The sequence below is a fragment of the Balaenoptera physalus genome (genome assembly GCF_965194825.1).
Source record: "Balaenoptera physalus genome assembly, chromosome: 8".
In the NCBI taxonomy this organism is placed as follows: Eukaryota; Metazoa; Chordata; class Mammalia; order Artiodactyla; family Balaenopteridae; genus Balaenoptera; species Balaenoptera physalus.
Window position 1 is genome coordinate 48509580 of NC_138887.1, and position 23878 is coordinate 48533457.

The window sequence follows — 23878 nt, forward strand, 5'->3', positions numbered from 1 at the left end:
TAATCTCAACCCCCCACCCCTCAACCTCCCGCATTATCAACATCCTGCCCCAGGGTGGTAAATTTGCTACAGTCAATGAACCTACAGAGACACATTATTATCACCCCAAATCCATAGTTTACATTAGGGTTCACTCTTGGTATTGTACATTCTATGGTTTTTGACAGATGTATGACATGTACCTGCCATTACAGTATACAGAATAGTTTCACTGCCCTAAACATCCTCTGTATTCCACCTATTCATCCCTTTCTTCTCCCAACCCCTGGCAACCACTGATCCTTTTACTGTTTCCACAGGTTTGTGTTTTCTAGAATGTCATGTTATTGGAATCACACAGTAGGTAGCCTTTTCAGATGATCTCTTTCACTTAGTAACAAGCATGTTAAGTTTCCTCCATGTCTTTTCATGGCTTGATAGCTCATGCCTGATTTAATTTTATAAAAAATAAATGTATAAATTTAGCATTTAGCACTAGCTGATATAATTTATCTATTTGCATGCATGTTCATTGACCATCTCTCTCACTAGAATGGAAGCTTCTGGAAGGTGGGGACTTTGTTTATCACTGTATCACAGTCCCTGTAAAAGTATTTAGTACATGATCAGCTCTCAAAAAAAAATGTGTTGAATGAAGGAATCAGATGAATCTTTTTTTTTTTAAAAACAATTATTTATTTATTTTTGGTTGCATTGGGTCTTCGCTGCTGCGCGCAGGCTTTCTCTAGTTGCATTGAGTAGGTGCTACTCTTCATTGTGGTGTGCGGTCTTCTCATCGCGGTGGCTTCTCTTGTTGTGGAGCACAGGTTCTAGGCACGTGGGCTTCAGTAGTTGTGGCACACGGGCTTAGTTGCTCAGCAGCATGTGGGATCTTCCCAGACCAGGGAATCGAACCCTTGTCCCCTGCATTGGCAGGCAGATTCTTAACCACTGTGCCACCAAGGAAGTCCCCAGATGAATCTTTTATAACTAAAATCTTCTGATTTAGGAAATTGTTTGTGATGTATGTAATGTAAGAGGTAATCTAATACTACCATTTCAGTGGGATTTAAACTCTTAAAGAGTTTGAGTCCTTTCTGATTTGGATATGGTACTGGGGAGCTCATCGGTGATTGACAAAATCGAAGAAATTATTGGTTTCTTCCAACAAAGTATTATTTTAATTTTTCATGCAGAAACAGAATATGAATGGAAAGGGAACTATTTCATTTTCTATCACCTGAAGTGTTTCCGACCATTCCACCATCTGGGATTTTGGCTTGGGAGGCAGGATCTCCATAATACACATGTGTGACCCTCTGCCTCTCCTCTCTGTCTCTCTTCTTCCCACAGCTCACTGAGCCTGAAGGTTGGGCTGTTATTTTACGTCTCCTTCCTGTCTGTTGGGGACTTCTCCTATGGCATGTCCTCCTCCATCCCAACTCCCGTGCTATGCCTTAGTCTAAATGCTCAGTGCAGAGTTCAGGGAGAGAAACAAGTTTGCCAATGAGGGAACACACATACGTTGGGAAATACTTAAAAAATGACGCCCTGTTACGCATGCATATCTGTTATTTAGTTTAATCAAAGTTGAGGTCATAGTATATGTAATGCTCTGTTTCTTTTGTTTCAGTTTAATATTTCTTGAAGTTCTTTCCATATTCACACACACACACCTACCTTATTCTTTTTAAAAAGCTACATAATATTCCATAAAAACTAACATCGTTTATTTAGCCAGTCTCTTATTGAAGGATGTTTAGGTCATTTCCAGTCATTTTCTATATAAATAATGTTGTACTGAACATTACTCTATAGTTTTGGTTTCCTTGCATATTTGTGTGAGTGTATCCTTTGATTATATCTCTAGCAATGGAATTGCTATACCAACTGGTGTGTGTTTTTAAGATTGTCTAAAAAAGATCTAGCACTTTTAGTCTCATCTACTGATAGGAAAGTCATAGTTTTCCCTTAAGATTATGGCTTTTATAACTATGCTGGTGATTAAGAGAGCATGAGATACATTTGGAAGAAAGAGAGGAAGAAACAGGAAGGGAAGAGATGAGTCATGGGGGATAGGTTCGTGGAGGTGGGGAATCATGTAGCCCTGGATGGGAATTTCAGCTCTGCCATTTCTTAACTGTGTAACCTCAGTTTCCCCATGCATATGAGTTGTTGTGACGATCAAATCAGATAATACATGTGAAGTATTTTGTATTCAATCAATGCTTACTCTTAGTACTATTATCATGTGCTGTGGTACACATAATATGGTACAATGGTAATGATGCTAAATGTTTAGCATGTACTAGGCACTGAAGGGAATGCAAAAGGAAGTACTAGACTTTATTCCAGACTAGCTGGAAAAACACAATAAGCCTGTTGGAAACCATCAGGAAACAATGAAGACCTTCAAAATCTCCAAGTGTCCTAGAAACTCAGATCTACTTTATAGATCATTATTTTTTTAATAAGTTTTTTAAAAAATAAACTTATTTATTTATTTATTTTTGGTTGCGTTGGGTCTGCGTTGCTGCACGTGGGCTTTCTTTAATTGCGGCAAGTGGGGGCTACTCTTCGTTGCGGTGCGCGGGCTTCTCACTGCGGTGGCTTCTCTTGTTGCGGAACACGGGCTCTAGGCACGTGGGCTCAGTAGTTGTGGCACACGGGCTTAGTTGCTCCACGACATGTGGGATATTCCCAGACCAGGGCTCGAACCCGTGTCCCTTGCATTGGCAGGTGGATTCTTAACCACTGCGCCACCAGGGAAGTCCCTAGAAATTATGTACGTGGATAATTTTTAAAAATCAGTTCTAATGAAATAATTTCTTTTTGGGAGTTTCATGCTTTTGAATAATTCTCTTTAATTTCACATGACTCTCTTGAAAGCATCTTATAAGTCATATGACAGCTTGCTATGTCAACCTCATTTTTCAAAGGTTCAGTGACATATTTGTCATGGTTTCTGTAGAGTCAACATTCTGAAATTCCTTAAAAAATGTTACTGGTATCTGGGCTGAATATTTGCTTCACGGTAGAGCTGAGGTAGATTTGGTTCTTCCAGTGGGTTTCAAAGGGAAATTTTGGGCTTTTTTAAAGGATTATCTTGTAAAATGTGAGAACCTTGTGTGTGTTTCTGGTTGAGGGTGCGGTGGTGCCTGCCCTGGGTCAACAGGGGGAAATGATGGAAAAATGAAACTTAAATGCAGCACTGTCCCACCAGGGAATGGAAGGACAGCTACAGCTTTCCCCCAGACCTGGCCCTATTACATCATGCCATCTCACTAGTGATACTGTTGTTTGGTACCTTCTCCATTCTCTCCTCCATTACTCCTCTCTTACAGTTTTAGGGTGAGTCAGACCTGATGTGAGCTCTCATTCTGGCTCTTACTACCTGTACGACCTTAGGGCAGTCTTTCACTCTGTGCTTGCTCATAGTCCAATGGAGACAAATGTCTATAAATGTGCATTTTAATAAGCACTTCCAGAGATTCTGTTATGGGAGGAAGGGGTGAGGAGTTTTCAGGGAACTGAAATCTGGAGATGTGGAGTGACTTGCCTAAGAGCATACGACTAATCAGTGGCAAAGTCCAAAATGGATCCAGAGTTTCCTGACTCCTGGTCTAGCATTTTGTCTATAAAAGCAGTGGCCAACTGTGGGTGAGGGCATAGGGGAGGGATCCTCCCCCGTTGTCTCCTACCATAAAGCAGCTTGAATGTTCCTCTTCGGAAAGACAGAGCCACCCATTCAGCTCCAAGGTGTGCCTCCTTACCTGCTTCCCCTTCTTCCCAGCTCTTCCCAATGTTACTCCCTTCTTCAAGCTCCAGGTAAAAACCCGGTGTTCACTGCAGATACCTTTTCCCCCTATCATCCCATATGTGATCTTTTAGAAGTCCTGTCAGTTTTCCTTTGTAAATAACTTTCAGATTTATTTACTACTGTCTCTCTCTCTACCGCTACCACCCGTCTAAATTTCCACCATCTTTCACCTGGACCATAACTTTTGGTCTGTTCTCAGACGGAACTTTTCACACCGTGATTCTGTTCTCTCTCTACCACTTGGTTAAAAATCTTCAGTGACTCCCTAGGGCTGTTAGGTTGGAGGTACCACATGGCATGACCTCCAGTGCCCTGCAAGTTCTGGCTATTCAGACTTACCTTGTACCATTCTCCTCTCTGTGCTTCTTCCAGTTTCCCGAAGGTATCAGCTCCTCCCTACCATAGGGCCTTTGCACATGGTGCTCTTTTGCCTGGGATACTTTTTTTTTTTTTTTTAATCTCTTCTTCTTTTGCTCAGTCAGTTCCTACTCACCCATCAGATCTTAGCTCAAGGCTCACTTTCCCCAAAAAACTCTTCCTAACTGCTTCCAGTTATAGGCACTCCTAGAACCACTCCCTGCCCCCCATCGTGTATGTTTATCAGTCTGTAATTCACACACTCATTTGCAGAATTACTTGATTGATTTCAGTCTTTCCCCCCTTATTGTATGTTCTATGAGAGCAGATAAAATGACTGTTTTTGTTCACTATTGTTCCCCCAGTGTCTAGCACAGTGCCTGGCACATAGTAGGTCCTCACTAAAAATTTGTTTAATGAATGAATGAAACTTATATTTAACTCTTCCTTAAATTTCCTCTTGATGTGTCTCATCTGGCTCCAATTACCCAAGAAGAAATAACAGGCACATCTTTCACATACTTACATTTAGTTGGGCACATGTATATACATGTATGTCTTTTATGTTCTCTTTATCATAAGGTAACTTCTACATTCAGTCTCAGCCATCTTCATCAATACTTTATAATCTGAGTGTCTCAGATAGGAAATAGCAGGGGCCTCGTGACTGTAGGGAAGGGAAGTACTTTGTAAATTACCCTTCCTCTCTCTCTTTTACTGAGCTGCTGGGGAAGTCCCTTTGACCATGAAAGCCAGGGACAGAGTCAGACTGGAGACCACAGACTATCATGGTTTTCATTAAGGCTTGAACCCTAGATTACTCAGAAAAATAAGATGGAGCTCTATAGCTATTCATAGTCCACTGAATTCCTTTACCTGTGGGATTAATAGTATTAAGCTGCTCTCTGAGACTTTTTGGTTGATCATCTCAAGGGTTTTATACTATTATAAATCATGATCGCAAATTGCTTTACGCTATAAGTTACACACAGAGAAGATCTAAGATTGGTAGATGGTTGGGTTCTGCGGTGTAGGGTACCTCATCAAGTATATGTTCAATAGGCCAAACAAAGTATTGGCCTGAGGCAGAGATGGGGCGGGAGGTTCTGAGATCCTCCCTGGGGCATCTGGGAGTGTCCCCAAGAACAAGAAAGTTGACATTGTGAAGCTAGGGATGATCTGAGGTAAGGCATGTGGTGCCTTTGCCCTTAGTGCTTAGAAAGTGTTAGCCATTCTTTTAGTCCTGTAGAGAACACACAGGCACTTGTGCTTTAGCTGGGGGGAAGAAATAACACTCACAGCTCTTTTTTCTCCAAGGCACAGGCACACTGGAGTCTGTCTACTTGTTTATTAAGAAACTCCAATGGTCTGTCACACTTTTATAAAATGAGATTTTTCTTTTAAAAATGCAATCCTAAATAGAAGAGTCTATAACATGCTTCAAGTGTTGGCAAAGAGGAAGCTTTTTCTGAGTACCTTTTGTTGTGTAATCACTGAATTCAGGCCTGAGCTATGAGAATTAGTCGTAAAACAGGTCCCCTATTGTAACTTTTACCACACTTTTACTCTTCGTTTATGGACCTTATTACACGTGTTATTATTTGTGTCTTTTTTTAAAAAAACTGAATTGTGTCATTCCTACTAGGCCTCTGTGGGAGCAAGAATCTCTATTTTGATGACTTCTGTCTGTACCCAGAGGACCTAGAACCACCTCTGGTGTAGGGTAGGTGCTCAATAACCATTTACAAGTCTATCAGTTCACTTCATCCTCCCAGGAGCCTGGAAGGCAGATATCACTATTATCCCCATTTTATACATCGGGAAGTTGTGACACAGAGCAGTTGAGTAGTTTGCTAGTGGATAGCAGAGTCCAAATAGTAGCTAGATAGTAGAACCAAATCAGTCTAGATAGGTTAATCATTATATCTTCTGCCACAAATAAATGTTTGTTAAAAGAATGAAGGCTCCATGGGAATAGAGTTGGAGCAGCTTTGGCTATGTGATACATGAATCATTCAGACAGACATATTCAGGTTTCAGTTAGTTGGGAATACCTAGCTAATGTGTCCCTGAGCTAGGGGGGAGGGGTGGAGGAGGGGGCCTGGTGAGGATGTATTAAGTGGAGTAGGCAAGTCTGGGCAAAAGTACTCCAGGAGCCAATGTGGTCTGGCCTGACCTGTTTTACAATACTCCTCTTATTCTGGATTAGAAGTCAAGATCCCGGTTGTTTCTATACTTGGAAGCAGAGTGGCCTAAGCAGGAAGAGTATTTTCCAAGATTCCTGAAACCAAACATAGCGCTTGTGTGCATTCTAGTTGTACAATTTTTTCTAACCGTCTCTGATACTAGTGACAAGCTAGAGCAGGTAACAAGTTCAGGGAGGTTTGTGCTTGCCTGTGACATGCTCTCCTTCTTAAAGATGACCTTATTTTTTTCAGGTCTTTAAAATGTAATTTTAAACAAGTTCTTTACAAATTATTTATGCTTATGGTTTTAAAAATGAAATCAACCAGCACAGAAGGCCACAAAGTGTAAAGTAACAGTACCGTCATCCAGAAATCTTTTGTGTATCTATCAGCCTGCATATAGTTTCATCTTTTTTTTTTTCTCTCTCTCACATAAATGAGAACATACTATATTATGTGTTTTGAATTCTTTTCTTTTTAAAAGTAGATTTATTTTGGAGACATCTGGATTAGTATGGTAGATTGAACACATAATTTTTCTGCCTTCTAAAACTCCACTAAAACTATGGAAAGGGATTTCCTTTTAAGGCAAAAAGTTATAAAGATGGAGCAAATAAAAGAGGAATCAAAAGCTCTTAACATTTTGGAAGCAGAAATGCAGGTGGAAGAGTGACAACTGATGTAGTAGACCCAGGAAAGCTGAACCCTAAACTAACCATGGAGAAAGCTGAGAGTCACCTGTTCTAACCCGGGATGCCCAAAGGCTCAGCATCTGACAACTGGAAACATGAGTATTAGGGTGGGGAGGAGAGGGCAGTAAGAGATGTGAGGATCAGTGTATCTGGGCTGGGAATGCAAGACACAGGTGAAGGCACGGATTCTGTACTGAAAATAGTAATTATACACATAATAATGCATATGCATACTAAAGATTTTTTTCCATTTGGCTCCCTGAGCTCAGCAGTCAGGCCTTCATCCTCCAGGTAGGGGTAGCGTATACTGAAGGGAATCATATCTGTGTAAGCAGAAAGACATAAAGATACACCATATTGCCCAGATCACTCTGCAATGAAGCTCAAAGTCAGTAAGCCCCATCCTCAAGCTTAAAGCTTCCAATCATCCCTTTCTTCCCCTGCTTTTAAACATGAGCAGACAGCAGCTATGTGAGGACAGCAGCTAACATGAGAATGTCCAAAATAAACAGAAAAGCAACTTCTAAGAAAGACTGTGCAGTTAGAAGAAAACCTGACATTAATATCCTCAGGGAAAATATTCCTTCCATGATAGAAGAACAGGATGCTATAAAAAGTAATGTTTGGAAACAAAAATAATCCTTGGATATTGGAAACATACCAGAAATGAAAAACTCAAAAGAAGCGTTGGATTAAAAAGTTGAGGAAACTCCTAGAAAGTAGAGCAAAAAGGAAAGAGTTGAAAATAAAACAAAAAGAAGAAAATTAGAGGATGAGTCCAGGAGATCCAACAACCCAACAATAAAAGTTCCAGAAAGAAAGACAGAGCAGAGAACATGAAGGGGGGAACATCTTTCCAAACTAAAGGACATGAATTTTGAGATTAAAGGGGCCCAATAATTCCCCAGTGCAATGGGTGAAAAAATACCTCCAGCATAATTGTGAAATTTCATTACCTTGGGAATATGGAAGATTCTACAAGCTCCCAGGGAGAGAAAAACAGGTCACATACAAGTGATCAGCAATCAAAATGGCTTTGAACTTCTCAATAGCAGCACTGGAAGCTAGAAGGCCATGGGAAATACTTTCAAAAATATGAAGGACATTTATTTCCCACCTAGATTTCTATAGAAGCCAAACTATGAGTCAAGTGAAAAGGTGAAAATGAGAGGCAAATGTTAAAAAATTGCAAAAAGTCCCCCTTCTCAGGAAGCTCCTCGAGGATCACTCCATATTGATGAGTAAATAAGCCAAGAAAGAGTAAGACAAGGAATACAGGAGATCCATCACTGCGGAGAAGGGAAGGGAATCTCCTGCAGAGTGGTGAAGGGAGATCCCAGGATGACAATTATGCGTCAGATATAGAGGGCAATCAGTACAGATTGGAACAGCTTGACTCAGGAGGTGGGTTGAGAGCTGTCATCACCAAGTCTTCTGTTATTGTACCAGTCCTTTTAAAAAAAATTATTATTGTGGTAAAAAACATGTAACAAAAATTTACCATCTTGGCCATTTTATTTTTTAATTTTTTAATAAATTTATTTATTTTATTTATTTTTGGCTGTGTTGGGTCTTCGCTGTTGCGCACAGGCTTTCTCTAGTTGCAGCGAGTGGGGGTCACTCCCCGCCGTGGTGCATGGGCTTCTCATTGGGGTGCCCCCTCCCAATGCAGAGCACAGGCTCTAGGTGTGCATGGGCTTCAGTAGTTGTGGCGCACGGGCTTAGCTGCTCTGTGGCATGCAGGATCCTCCCGGACCAGGGCTCGAACCTGCGTCCCCTGCATTGCCAGGTGGATTCCCAACCACTGCACCACCAGGGAAGCCCTTGGCCACTTTAAAGTATACGGTTCAATAATGTTAAGTATTTTACACTGTTGTGAAATAGAGCTCCATAATGTTTTCATCTTACAATACTGAGAGTCCATACCCGTTAAAGAACAACTCCCCTTCCCAACTTCCCCCACCACGCTACTTTCTGTTTCTACGAATTCAACTACTTTAAAGACCTCATATAAGTGGAATCATACAGTATTTGTTTTTTTTGCAACTGGCTTTGGTTACATAGCTTAATGTCCTCAAGGTTCATCCATGTTGTAGCATGTGACAAGATTTCCTTCCTGAAGACTGAATAATATTCTATCACATGTTTATACCACATTTGGTTTATTCATTCATTCATTGATGGACATTTGGGTTGCTTCCATTTCTTGACTATTATGAATAATGTTCCTATAAACCCTAAAATACAAATATCTCTTTGAGACTCTTCTTTCAATTCTTTGTGATATATGCTCAGAAGTGGGATTGCTGGATCATTTAGTAGTTCTAGATTTTTAATTTTTTGAGGAAGTGCCATATTATTTTCCATCCCATTTTATAATCCCAAATAGTTCGCAAGGGTTTTAGTTTCTCTGTATCTTTGCTAACACTTGTTATTTCCTTCCTTCTTCCTTCCTTCCTTCCTTTCTGCCTCCCTCCCACCGTTTCTTTCTTTCTCTTTCTTTCTTTCTTTCTTCCTTTCCTCCTTCCTTCCTTCCTTTCTTCCTCCCTTCCTTCCTCTCTCCCTTTCTTTCTTTCTTTTCTTTCTTTCTCTCTTTCTTTCTCTCTTTCTTTCTTTCTTTCCTCTCTCTCTTTCTAGTAGCCATCCTAATGGGTATGAAGTGATATCTCATTGTGGTTTTGATTTGCATTTCTCTGGTGATTAGTGATGGTGAGCATCTTTTCATCTTGGCCATTTGTATAGCATCTTTGGAAAATGTCTATTCATGTCCTTTGCCACATGGTGTATATATAAGGATCCAACTTCACTCTTTTGAATGTGGATATCCAGTTTTCCCAGCACTGTTTGTAAAAGAGACTGTCCTTTCCTCATTGAGTGGTCTTGGTATATTGTAAAAGGTCATTTGAAGTTTGTTTCTGGGCTCTCTAGTCTATTTCATTGATTTGTATGTCTATGGCAGCACCATATTGTTTTGATTACTGTAGCTTTATAATATGTTTTGAAATCATAACGTGTGAGTCCTCCAAATTTGTTCTTTTTTTTTTTTTTTTTTTTTTAATAATTTTGGCCATTCAGGGTCCCTTGAGATTCCATATGAATTTTAGGATAAATTTTTCTATTTTTGCAAAAAATGCTATTGAGATTTGATAGGGATTGCACTGAATCTGTAGATTGCTTTGGGTGGTCTGAACATTGTACTAGGTTTGTTTTTTTTTAACTGTATAAAACTACCGGAAGATGAGTTATTGACCAAAATGAAGTATCAAGTAAGAAAGTGGAAGATGGGAGACCAATGTGAACTGATAGATTGCCTGATGGGATTGACCAGTAGAATATTGTACTGAAAGGCCATTGGACAGTGTGGAACAGTTAGTATAATAGTTATAAAGATAGGCAAGCTAATAAAAAACAAGGTGATTATTAAATTAAGAGAAAAAGAAAAAAAAGAAGGGAAGCATTATCCCAGCACATTATAGTGCTTGGCTGTGATTAATATTTGCATGGGTATATAATGTAAATATTGACTATTTAGTTAATCAAAAAGTATGATGTAAATGAAGTTGTGAGAGAGAAAGTACAGTGTTAGGAGACCTGGACCTTCCTCTGCCCATAATAGGAAGTTAATAATGGATCAAAATACACAAGTATCTTTGATTGTATAGAGCCATGCTATCTGATACGATGGTCACTGGCCACATGTGGCTACTGAGCATTGGAAATGTGACTGATCCAAATTGAGATATGCTGTTAGTGTGAGCTACAGGCTGAATTCTGAAGACTTAGTACAAAAAAAGAATGTAAAATATCTCATTAAGAATTTTTATATTGATTACATGTTGCAATGATAATATTTTGAATATATTGAGTTAAATAAAAGATGTTATTAAAATTCATTTCACTTTTTTTTTAACCTTTTTTAAAAATGTGGCTATAGGGAATTTAAAATTACATATGTGGCTTGCATTATATTTCTGGTGGGCAGCACTAATTTAGAAATAAGGAGATATGTAAATGTTACAAGAAACATCTAAGATAGTGAGAAGTGATTGTCTCTGGGGAAGAAACTGGGGGGACTGGGGAGGTGTGGAACAGGGAATTACTGTTTTTTGTTGTAAGCCTTTTATTATAATTTGGTTTTTTTTTTTTTTTTTTTTTTTTTAAATTTATTTATTTATTTATTTATTTGGCTGTGTTGGGTCTTCGTTTCTGTGCGAGGGCTTTCTCCAGCTGTGGCGAGCAGGGGCCACTCCTCATCGCGGTGCGCGGGCCTCCCACTGTCGCGGCCCCTCTCGTTGCGGAGCACAGGCTCCAGACGCGCAGGCTCAGTATTTGTGGCTCACGGGCTTAGTTGCTCCGTGGCATGTGGGATCTTCCCAGACCAGGGCTCAAACCCATGTCCCCTGCATTTGCAGGCAGATTCCCAACCACTGTGCCACCAGGGAAGCCCTATAATTTGGTTTTTTAAATGAGTGCATATATGACTGTTAAAGACAATTTAATTAAAACATTTATTTGTCCAGTTTCCCTGTTCGATATGGGTTTGTCTGATCTTTTAGGAATTGCATAATAGTCTACTATAAGAAGTTACTGTAATTGCTATAATTAGTCTTTTTTATGGATACTTAAGTTGTTATTAGATTTTTTTTTTTTTTTTTTTGCTATTTCAAACATCACTTTAATGAATATTTCTGAACATAGACCTTTGCCATATTATATCTACAAGATGAATATCCGGAAGTGGGCTTCTGGGGCAAAGGGTATGTGCACTTAAAGTTTTGATAGACCTATCAAATTTCTCTTCTGAGAAATTATACTAGTTTACACCCCCATTGACAATACCAGCTTCTCCACACTTTGATCAAAATGGAAATTATCAAATTTTCTTAGCCCTCATTCTTTTGTTATTATTTGTGATGTTGGGCATCGTGTGTATGTTTTATTGACCAGTGTTTTCACTCTGTTACCTCCTTTGCTCATTTTTTGTTTGGGGTTGCTGTCTTTTTCTACGTGACTTATAAGAGTGGATAGAGCCTTTCTAGATTGATTCTGAGGGCTATTGTAGATGGGAAAGTTGCTTGTCCCCCTCAAAGAAGACCAATCCAGAAGTATCTGATGAGGGAACAGGTGAGAATGTCTCTGTTGGTGACATTTCATATTTGGCAAAAAAGTCATTTACATAAATAGAACCACATGTGTCCCAGAAACAAAAACAGCCAACCAACCCTGCTAAAATTGTGGCTGGTTATTAGGGTAATAAAAGATTGTTTTGAGGAGGAAAATAATTTTGTGGCGAGAATAAGATTGGCTTTTTTTGTTAGATCTGTGCTCTTTCCTGACTCCTTTATTTAACTTCATTCTGTTTCCATAATTTTTCTTCAACCCTAACCGTATGAAAATACTGTATCATTCCGTCTGAATATTTACACACACACCCTGCTTTAAAAAAAAATACAAACTATGAAATGGTTTTCCCCTTCCACATTCTTCTATCCCTTTACTCTTGAGAAGACAGGACTCAGGAGCAGAGGCTGCATGCGAAGACAGGGTCCACCCCTTGGATACACATGGTCTATTGAGTTCAATTAGAAGGATGCACACAGGTGTTTATAGTCATCATTATTCTGCCAGGGGAAAGAGTCATTTCTGATATAGCAGCAGCTAGTGGTAATTTAACTTCTCTTTCCCCCAATTTAGTAGTAAAATGTTTGCATAAAAATGAAGAAGAAAAATGTGTTGAGGCTGGAGAGGTATGTGATGGAGGTATGTAAGGTGCAAATCAACACAGGGAGGTAATAGCTTAAAATCTAAACATAAGTATCTCTCCACTTATTTTTCTTATTTTTGGTTCTCTTCACACAGAACCAAAAGCCCCAGATAATGTCAGAAAGTACATGTCTTTATCACTATGGAGGTTTCTCCTCAGCCACCCCAGACTGTAGGTTTGTATCCTCCTGCTCTTAAACATCTCTCAGGGAGGGAGGGCTCCATGACCATCCTCAGAAAACCATCTGAGTGTCAAACCCTCTTATAAGTCAGAAGGGTCTTGCTTCACTTAGCTAGGATCATTTCCTCTTCTATCCCTTATTGATATGCAAAGAGATGAAACCACTATTCATAACCTAACAACCCTCCACAGGCTTCTTATAGCACTTCTATCCTGGCTTCTTCAAATTACAAGAATGCTCCTCTGTGATACATTTTTTTTTCTCTACATGCTTGAATCCTTGAGTAATTTCACAGCTCCTTTCTGACTTCTCTCTCCATATGACACCAAAATTATTCTCTTTTACCGTTGATATTTGCAACTGAGCATTTAGTTATTTTAAGGTAACTCGTGGTAGAAATTGAAAGTGATGGTGTTGTTTTGCCTTTGCTGAAAGACTTCATCTTTTTCTCTCCTGCTTCCAGCCTCCAAACTTCAGCTTCAGCCACCAGTAATAACAACCTGTTCCTAGGGCTTACGATATAAATTCAACAACATTTATGAGTTCTGGCATTGTGCTAGAAGACTTTTTCTTAGGAAACACTCCCAACTAGAATAATTCATTGTTACAACAGCATTCTCCAAAGGTCTGCCAAAATTCTAGGCACCAGAGTTTTGGAGGGAAGTCTGGTAGAGCCCACCATGTGGGCACATGGAGGAACCTCTATCTCTAACCTCTGAAGACAGACGAAAGGTCTATTGAGATTGAAGGAGAATATACCATGGGATTAGAGCTTGATATAATTTACTATGCAGTTAACTCCAGCATAATAATGTACAACACACTGTCAAAGGTTTCCAGTAGGGTACTGATCCCCACTTCCCCTTCTCCTGCCTTAAGGCATTGGTGAACCTAGTTCTTATCTGAGCGTGGATAAGGGAGGTTCCTTCTTCCATTCTGGCTTAGATCTCTGTGTTCTTGTGCTATGCTAGTCAGGGTAGGAGTGGCCAAGATCTTGAATGAAGAATCTTATTCTTATCCTCTGTTTTTGTGCGCTTTCAAAGTTCTATCTACAGTTCTTGCCAATCATCGAAGGAGTGTGTGGTAGGCCTATTGCTTGTCACTTATTACTGAGAAATAACTTTCCTTCTCTCTTTATAGGTAGCCTTGTTCTGCTCTATGCTCTTTTCCTCTGGTGATCTGACACTGCATTCTGTCCATTCCCCTTGGCTGGAAAAATTACTTCAGCTTTCTTTCCCCCTTTTTTTAAGAATGAGTGTTGTCTCTCCTATTTACAGCACACGTTCAATAGAGAAAATTTGGAAAACACCAAAAGCACAAGGGAAAAACAATTCATAATTTTACTATCCAGAAGTCATCACTATTAGTATTTTAGAATACATATACATACATGTATATATGCATTTTAATTTATATTACAAAATAACTGTCATACTGTGCTTCCTATACAGTTTTTCATTAATAGATTTTATTCAATTTTATGGACATAGATTATTTCTATTTTTCTATCACATATTATATTGCCATGCATATGATTGCACAGACCTCTTTGCTCTCACTTGACATTTTCTTCAGAATAAAATCCTAGAAGTGAAATTGTAGTGTCAAAGGGCATGTACATTTTAAGGCTTTTGATAAATATTGCTGCATTGCCCTTCATAAAGGTGATACCAGTTTGCTCTCCCACCAGCAGTATATGGGAATGTTCATTGCTCAAGACTGTGGTCAACAGCAAGCACTTAAGTTTTTTATCTTTTTCAGTTTGATGAGTATAAATAGTATCTCAGTGTTTAATATGGCATTTCTTTGATTATGAGCCTGAATATATTTATGTGTATTTCATGGTCAGCTATACCTTTTTTTGTGATTTGCTTCTTTAGATCTTTGGTCCTTTGTTTTGTTCACCTTTCTATTTCTTTGTGTTGATAAATAAACTCCACTAACTCCCTGGCAATGTGGCAGAGTGGTTATTAGTCTGGAGCCAGACTGCCTGAGCCTGAATCCCATTCTACTTCTCACTGGCTGTGTAACCCTGGGTAAGTTACTTACCCTCTCTGTGCATCAGTTTTCTTATCAGTAAAATGAAGATTTGTGCTGACCTCAGATGGCTGTTGTAAGGATTAAATAAATTAATATATGGAGAGCACTTAAAACACTGGCACACAATAATTGCTAAATAAGTATGTTATTATAAATACTTAAGATACCCTCCATGTTGTAAGAATATTGACCCTTTATTATATATGTTGCAAATAGTGTCCCCTATTTTTTTCTCCTGGCCTCACCGCCTGGCATGTGGGACCTTAGTTCCCCGACCAGGGACTGAACCCGCAGCCCCTGCATTGGAAGCACGGAGTCTTAACCACTGGACCGCCAGGGAAGTCCCAGTGTCCCCTATTCAAAAAAATTTTATATATGGTTTTTTAACCTATGAAATTCTGGAAATCAAATTTATCAATTTTTTTCCCTTTATAATAGCTTCTACCATGGTATAATGCATAGAAAGTTCTTTCGTATTCCAGTATTATGTAAATATTACCATATTTTCATTCAGGGTTTTGTTTGCTCTCTCATTTGTTTGTTTCATTAAAAAATTTTAAATTATGTGAACTACATGGAATTAATTTTGGTAAATAGAGTGAGGTAAGATACTAATATTATTACTTTTTAATATCCTGGTCTCTTATCTTCCTATTTATTTAAAACACCACCTTTATGATGAATCATCATATATGGTGATTACTCCTATGTACTTGTTAGTTTCTAGACTTTCTATTCCATTTCACTGAGCTCACTGTCTCTCCTATTACCAATGCCACATTGCTCAAACTATTGTAGTTTTAAATATATCTTATTTTCTGGCCGTGAAGGTGCTTCCTTTGTTATTTCTCCTTTTTATTTTCTTAGCTAACACATCTCATTAACTTTGGAATAATTTTTTCAAATTTCAAAAAAAGCTTTTTATAATTGAAATTTGAATTAAACATAGAAATTATTGTGGAATGAGCTGACATCTTTACAATGCTGACTCTTCTCATTCAGTAAGCCAATTTATGTCTATTTAGCAAATATTTTACATATTTCAGTAAAATTTTATTTTGTTTTTCCAAGCCTGATTTTTAAAAATATTGTGGAAAAAACACATAATTTTTTTTATTTAAAAAAAATATAGGTCCTATATATTTCCTTTTAGATTAATTCCTGTCTATTTTATGTTTTTGTTGTGCTTTGGGAATAGAATATTTTTCCATTATACATAAAATTTGCATCATACATGGAGGAAAGTCTTTGTATATTTTATAACTGGTTGTCTTACCAAACTGTCCTATTTATACTAATAGATGTTACTTGATATGATTTTTACTAGGAATCATATCATTCGAATAGTATTTTTGTGGCTCCTTTTGTGACACTTACTTATTTTTTTTCTTGTCATTACTAGCCAAACTTCTAGACTATTAAATGCTTGCATGGTTCTGAGCATTCTTGTCTAAATTCATTTATTTACTGAGAATATTGGCTGTTGATTGGAGCTAAGAATGCCATGTTTGGAGTTATAACTAAGAACAGATTTTTCTTTGAACAAAGTCACAAAGGCCTAGCACATCTGTGATAGAACCACTCTACATCCTTTATGGTTGTAATCACTCAAAGGTGGAACTGTTTACAATTTTGTGTCCAAAATGACTTAATCTGTGTGTATTATATGATTTAATTTTCCTAACAGATCTAGGAAGTAGATATTGTTATTCGTGTTTTCAGATGAGAAAGCCAAACTTCAGACAAATACACAAATTGCTTAATCCTCAGCCACACCGCCACCACATGACGAGGGTGTATTGGAGCTAATCCCACTTGGTTTTTTTTCCCTGGTGTTTCACAAAGTGATGGAAATAGTAGGAGTTACAAATTGTATTACTCTGTGAAATCCAAAAGGGATATCAAGACATATATATATATATATATATATATATATATATATATATATATATATATATATATATATATAGTCTTAACTTTGTAGCCCTCAAATTTTAATATTCATAAGAATCACCTGGAGTGCTTTAAAAGTACAAATTCTTGGATCCTACTTTCAGAAAGTCCAATTCCTATGGCTTGGGCTGGGCTGGGGCCCAGAGATCTGTAGTTTTGAAAGAGGAGGTTCACAAGTCCCCCTTTAAGAAACAACATTTTAACTGTATAACTAAGGATATTATGTCAGCCAATCATATCTCATAACTATTTGAGGTGTAGAAATTCTGGTTAGAGCTAACGTAACAAGGGACTCCATGACAGCTATTCTAAGGTTCTTTTCTTACACAGTGCAGTCCTCCTGCATCAGTCATCAAGTCTGTTTAGTTTGTTTAAGTCAAGGAAGAAGGAACCAGTGTTCTGGCTGAGTTGTGTGAAGTGTAATTATTGTATTGAATAAGATTTTGCCGATAGTGTCTACCGTGTTGAGGAAATGCTTTCTTAAAAATCTTTTGCTAGGACCATCATTTTACCCAAAAGTAATTAAGCAGTTTCTCCAATGTGTTTGTTCTTCGTCCACTGCCATTTCAACGAAGTTCTTATCTGGAATTCTCTCTTTTACACCTGGTTTAAGCCTGTGAATTTGGGAGCTTTTAAAAGAAATAAAGTAATTTTTCATTATCAGATTATATTATAAAGATTAACCACTATATCTTCAGTTTAATCAGAAGAAATGCTTTGCACTTACACCCAGGTCTCATTTATTCTAGTGGCATTAAACAGACACAGACTGGGTACATGTGAAGTTATTAACCCCTTATCTTAATTACTTAATCTTACCTGTACTATTTTGGACTACAGTTTTCCTATTAGAGAATAGATCTTACATACATGTTAGGTCAGGTTTATCTTCTCCATACATATTCCATATTTTCAAACATTAAATGAAAACTCTCACAACTTCTAAGATTATGGATAGAAACTGATTTTATTACAGTTTTTGGAAAGCAGCCCCAAGCAGAAGTATCACCTTAGTGGTGTTTCACAAAAGGGTAGTTTCATTTACTTCAAAGGACATCTTTATTAAAAAAAAAAAAATCTCCAACACAGTGTATCTTAATTCACACAAGTTGGAAAGCAGGATATACCTGGTAGAAAAGAGGCTGTAAAATAAACCCCTTGCACAGTTCCCAGCTGTCAAGGGGCTGGAACAATGGTGTCTGAACTCTTTACAAGACCCTTGGATACTGATGAATTGGTCCACATACTCTTAACATGTAGATGCCTAGATGGTGCAACTCCAGGTCCCAAATAACCCTTGGGTCTGGGTGCCTTGGAGATTAAATTTGCCATTAGAGATGACTTTTCCTTATTAGATAGTCCTCTTTTCACAGTTCCCTGGGGAGATGGTTTAATTCGTCTCTACTTCCTTGATTTATCAGAATGATTTTTGCCCTGATGAGACCACCAGAGAGAAAGGCAGGGAAAGATGAGAAGCTGAAGCGGGGAAAGAGCCTGGAAAAAGTATGAGCAGACCATGCTGGGCCCTGGCTAGTTTCTGCCTGCCAGCCTCTTGGGAACTGTTGTCTCCTCTGCTTGCTTACTTGACTCTGCCATTCTGTGTCCCCTGAACCAGATGGGTATTTTTGAGAGATTATCTGAAGTCACAGAAAAAACCCTTACAGGTTGATTAAGCTTCCGCTTCCTTCTTCAGCATGTGCAGATTCTGATTCCCACCAGGGCTCACTTGGGAACTTAGAGGAATATTCTTTGCAAAGGGAGCAAGTGTGATGCTGCTGCTGCTTTTGGGGTCACACTCTGTTACAGTAAAATTTGAGGGCACTCTACCCAGTGTAACATGACCCTGAATATTAATGCAGTTGCCAATGGGCTCCCATCCTCCTTTCAACCCTGCTTCCTAGGGATGGGCTCATTCTAGTACTTACCTTTTGGGGAGGGGCTAGGAAGCATCTTCCTTCTGATCATTTGACTCTTGATCAGTTCATTAGTTAGTCAGTTGCCTATTCCTTGAATAAATACAAATGCTTTTCCATTTTAAAATATTTTAAAATTTTAAAATATTATTTTTCAGTAACCTTTCAGTATCATAATAGCTAACTGCAATTTACAGCATTAAAATGTTATCCCTGCTTATCCCACTATGGTGTAGTTTATTACACTTAAAAAAATCGTAACCTGAGGTTTTCTTTTTTTTTTTTTTAATTTTAAAATTTATTTATTAATTTATTTATTTTTGGCTGTGTTGGTTCTTTGTTTCTGTGTGAGGGCTTTCTCCAGTTGTGGCGAGCGGGGGCCGCTCTTCATCGCGGTGCGTGGGCCTCTCACTGTCGCGGCCTCTCTTGTTGCGGAGCACAGGCTCCAGACACACAGGCTCAGTAGTTGTGGTGCACGGGCTTAGTTGCTCCGCGGCATGTGGGATCTTCCCAGACCAGGGCTCGAACCCGTGTCCCCTGCGTCGGCAGGCAGACTCTCAACCACTGTGCCACCAGGGAAGCCCCTGAGGTTTTCTTTAGAATTAGATCTTTCCCTGCTATCATCCTTTCTTCCCTCCTTTGTTTCCTTTCTTCCTTTCATTCACTAAACATTCATTGCACCCCAGACATTTAACAGTCATTGTCCTTTGGGAACTTTTAGTAGGGGTGGGGATTTGGAGGGAGAGTCTTAGCTGTTGTTAGAGTTGCATAGCACAGAGGGCCACTGAAGGAAAGAGAAGGTGACCTAAAACCAACAATTCTTCCTTCCCTCCCAAGAACATAACATTAACCTTCAACTTTTCATTTTCACTTAAAAACTCTATTTCTCAAAGAGTACCTTGCCCTAAACTGCTTACTTATTTTTTCCCCTTTACCATCATAATCAAAAAACATTAATGAATCACTTGAATGGTTTGCTGTCATCTTAAGCTGTTATCTACTCATCTCCTTGGCCACTTCCCCAAATACTTTGAGGTTCTTGACACGTGGAATTCCTACTACTGCCATCTTCTTTGGGGAGCATTAGTGACCACATAGCTGATCCTTCTAATGTTCCTTCTCTCAGAGACCCCCTCAGTGCCAGTGATCTTCACTTCTTTTCCATTTCAGCTTTCCACACCATTGGCCTCACCTTGGATTTTGCCATCTAGCAGAGCTGCTTCACCCGTAAGATCTTAAAGGCCAACATTCCACCCTGATAACAGCTTCTGATCTCCCCACCCTGTCACTCCCTTTTTCATTATGTCAGCTCTTGGATCTCATGGGGTCCTTCAGTTCCTTCCACTTCAAGTGGATCAGTCCTCTTTTGATTTCACTTTCTTTCCTAGGCATCATAGACCTTATTGTGTATCCATCTGGGGTGTGTATATGTGTGTGTGTGTGTGTGTGTGTGTGTGTGTGTGTATGAATGTATGCTTCATCTCTGCTGTTTCAGGTTATCTGTTTTTACTGGTATAGAATTTATATGTAGTATATTATATGCAGTAAAATGCACAAGTCTTAGATGTACAGCCTAAAGAATTTTTACATATGTATCTCCTATGTAACCACCACCCAGATCAAGGTATAGAACATTTCCATTACCCCACAGAATTCTGTCCAGCTCCTTTCCAGTTAATAACCACCCTCCACATGTAGCCACTATCATGACTTCTAATCAGCAGAGCTCAGATTTGCCTATTCTTGAGTTTCCTATAAATGGAAAAGTTTCTACTTCATAGAAATTAAGATTTAAATAAATTGTTACTGGTCACCACATGGTGAGAATCAGAGTTTTAAATGTGTTCCATTAGCTTAAGACACACACACATGCACAACTATTCTAATAACGGGGGAAAAAATCCTTTTCATCATATGTTACTAAGATTTTTGTTCTTTGCTCAGTCATTTGTCACTGGAGACTCTATCATTCTTGGCATCTGGTGTCATTTAGCTCAGAGTCTTGATGCTCAGGTGTCATCCCCATATCCAACTCCAGAAAAAGGAAATGGTCCTTCTGTGTCTTTCTCTCTCTGAGTCCACTCTTACTCACAGAGGGATGCAACTCAGCCCAAACAAAGACTCCTTTGGTTGGGAACCAAAGATGCTTTTTTTAAAAAAATTTTTATTTATTTTTTATTTATTTATTTTTGGCTGTGTTGGGTCTTTGTTGCTGCACTCAGGCTTTCTCTAGTTGCAGCGAGCGGGGGCTACTCTTCGTTGAGGTGCGTGGGCTTCTCATTGCGGTGGCTTCTCTTGTTGCGGAGCATGGGCTCTAGGCGTGCGGGCTTCAGTAGTTGTAGCACGTGGGCTCAGTAGTTGTGGCTCGCAGGCTGTAGAGAGCAGGCTCAGTAGTTGTGGCGCACGGGCTTAGTTGCTCCGCGGCATGTGGGATCTTCCCGGACCAGGGCTCGAACCTGTGTCCCCTGCATTGGCAGGCGGATTCTTAACCACTGTGCCACCAGGGAAGCCCCAAAGATGCTTTTGGGGAGCCAAGCTCCTATGCAAACAGGCCACATAGCTATAGGGCAAGCATGTTATACCTTGATTTGAGTAGGGAAGGAAGCACAGTTTGCTATAATTTCGGTTGAGTATATTCCTTTAAGTCTTCCAATATAATAATGTACAAACTATTATTAGTCCAATTTGTCCAGAACCTTTGTTGTATGAAAGAGAAGATATAGTGTCAGGTTCCAGAGGAGTCAACCACATGTATTATTTGTCTCAATCTCTTTGTAGTCTCCAGATTACTTTTTATGTGTTCCCAGGGATCCACCCTGGGTCCTCTTCTTCCCTCCCTCCACACATACTCTCCCTGGGGAATTTCATCATCATCTGCTATGGCTCCAGCCATCATGTCTATGGGTGTGACTCCCACATATGTTCATATCAACTGAAGCTTAGACTTAGACCTTTAACCTAGTCCACACTTCCTGGATATCTCCACATGCATGTTCCCCAGGCATCGGCAAGCCAGTAAGTCCCTAGCTGGACTTGATCCTTCTGTCCTCCAAATCTGCTCACCATCCTGTACTCTATGTATTGATGAGGTGAGTCTCCCCATACCCTCACCTAGGAGTTCTACCTCATCATGTTCTCCTTGACCTGTCTCTTCCTCTCCACTTGCACTGTCACTGCCCCAGTTCAAGGCTCACCATCTCTTGCAAGATCTTGCCTTAAAGCCTCCGCTTTCTGTTCCCCTTCACCTGTTCTGCTCCTACTGCCAGTGAGAATGTTTCTGACACAATATCTGATCATATTACTATCTGATTCAAAATGCTTCAGTGACTTCCCATTTCAGCTTCTTAATCTGTCATGCAAGACTTTCATGGTCTGGCCCCTGCCTACTTGTCCAGACTTATCACCTTGCCACTCTCCCTTCACCCTTTGAGCTTCAACAATGCTGAACTATTAGACATTCTCTGAATATACTCTGTGCTGTGCCTTTGTGCTGCTGTTCACTTGTCCTGAAATGCCCTCTTTCTCTTGTCTACCTGAGAAGAGTAGAGCAGCCTTGATGCCATCTAGTTTGTGAAGTCTTCCCTAATTCTCTATCCTTTAAGCATAGCGTCCTCCGTCCTACAGACATAGGGAAATGAATTCTGTAGACACCCTGAGTGAGCCTGAAAGCAGCTCCATGAAGGCAAGCATCTTCCTGTATTGTAATTATCTGTACTCTCTATCTCCTACTCATCTATAAGTTCCTAGAGGGCAGAGTCCCTTGTTTGGCTTTGCACAGAAATGATGTTCACTATCGTTTGTTAAATGAATGAATGAAAAGAGTGTAGCACTGTGTTGGGTACTTTGCAAATAAATTTGACACCACTTCTTTACCTTCTTTTTCTGATTAATCACTGGTGCCTTGACAACTGGGGAGGTTGAAACTTCAGGACCTGGGGCTGGGGTGGTAGCAAAGGAGACAGTTGAGAGGATGGAGAAGGGTGTTCTAGGCATTGGGTGTGTTTTTGTTTTATTTTATTTTATTTATTTTTAAAATGTTTTTGGCCACACCATGTGGCATGTGGGATCTTAGTTCCCCAACCAGGGATTGAACCCACACCCCTTGCATTGGAAGCTCGGGGTCTTAACCACAGGACCACCAGTGAAGTCTCCTGTGCATGAGTAGAATGTTGCTAGGAAGACACTTGGAGCAGATTTGCCTAAGCAGTGGCAGGGTGGGCATCACAGGAGTGAGATAAGCAATGGGATGGTGAGATAATTCAGGGCACACTGCCTAAGAGGCAGAGTCCATACTGCTTGGGTCGAGTTCCTTTCAAGTGTGCGCAGATCGTCCTCCCTTGGGGATCACATCTAATTCAACTGTCAGTCGTAAGGGCTAATTGATCATAATTGCCAAGTGAGTACTGTCCTCTCCCCAGGGCCACTGAGGACAGATATTAAGTCAGGAGAAGCTTTCTCTGCCCACCCACATATATAATCATACACGCACTCACTCTTTCACAAACTCACAGTACTTTGGCTGAGGAAAAAAAATGTGAGATCACAATATTTGAGTCAATTTTGGGAGATGTCATTTGATGTCGTCGCTAAGATTTTCATTGTTCCCTTCTGGAGTGGAGGCAGGTTAACATGTAAGGGAACACACATGTTCATGCATGTGTGTGTTCAGCTTGCATAAAGCACAAAGTTTGTAAACTTTCTGATGGCACTATTACCTTCGTATAAGAGAAGAAGTAGTTGGGCATGGGAGAGGTTAAGTGACTTGCTTTAGATCACAGAGTAACTTTGGACAAGTTACTTAAATTTCCTAAGCCTGAGTTTTTTCACCTTTACCACAGAGATGATAATACTGTACTGGATATTACAGTTATTGCTACAAATTCTATGCAGCTCCTCCTGCATTGTGTAGCAATATCTTTTTAAAAAGAGAGTCAGAGTAGTTCTCAACCTTGGGTAGTTATTCCCCAGAGGTATTTAAAAACGTGTGGGTACA

The 23878-nt window shown here is 39.4% G+C and overlaps 1 protein-coding gene across 3 annotated transcripts in view; it reads left to right on the top strand.

Annotated features, from left to right (window-relative positions):
* Positions 1 to 23878, top strand: part of LOC309665919 (uncharacterized protein) — a 186769-nt gene that overhangs the window by 39811 nt on the left and 123080 nt on the right. The window contains exon 3 of one of the 3 annotated variants that reach the window (XM_082472815.1): positions 14860 to 15015. The exons of the other annotated variants lie outside the window; for them this stretch is intronic. The gene's annotated coding sequence lies outside the window, so the exon portion shown is untranslated. The remainder of the gene's footprint in view (positions 1 to 14859; positions 15016 to 23878) is intronic. 3 annotated transcript variants of the gene reach the window in all.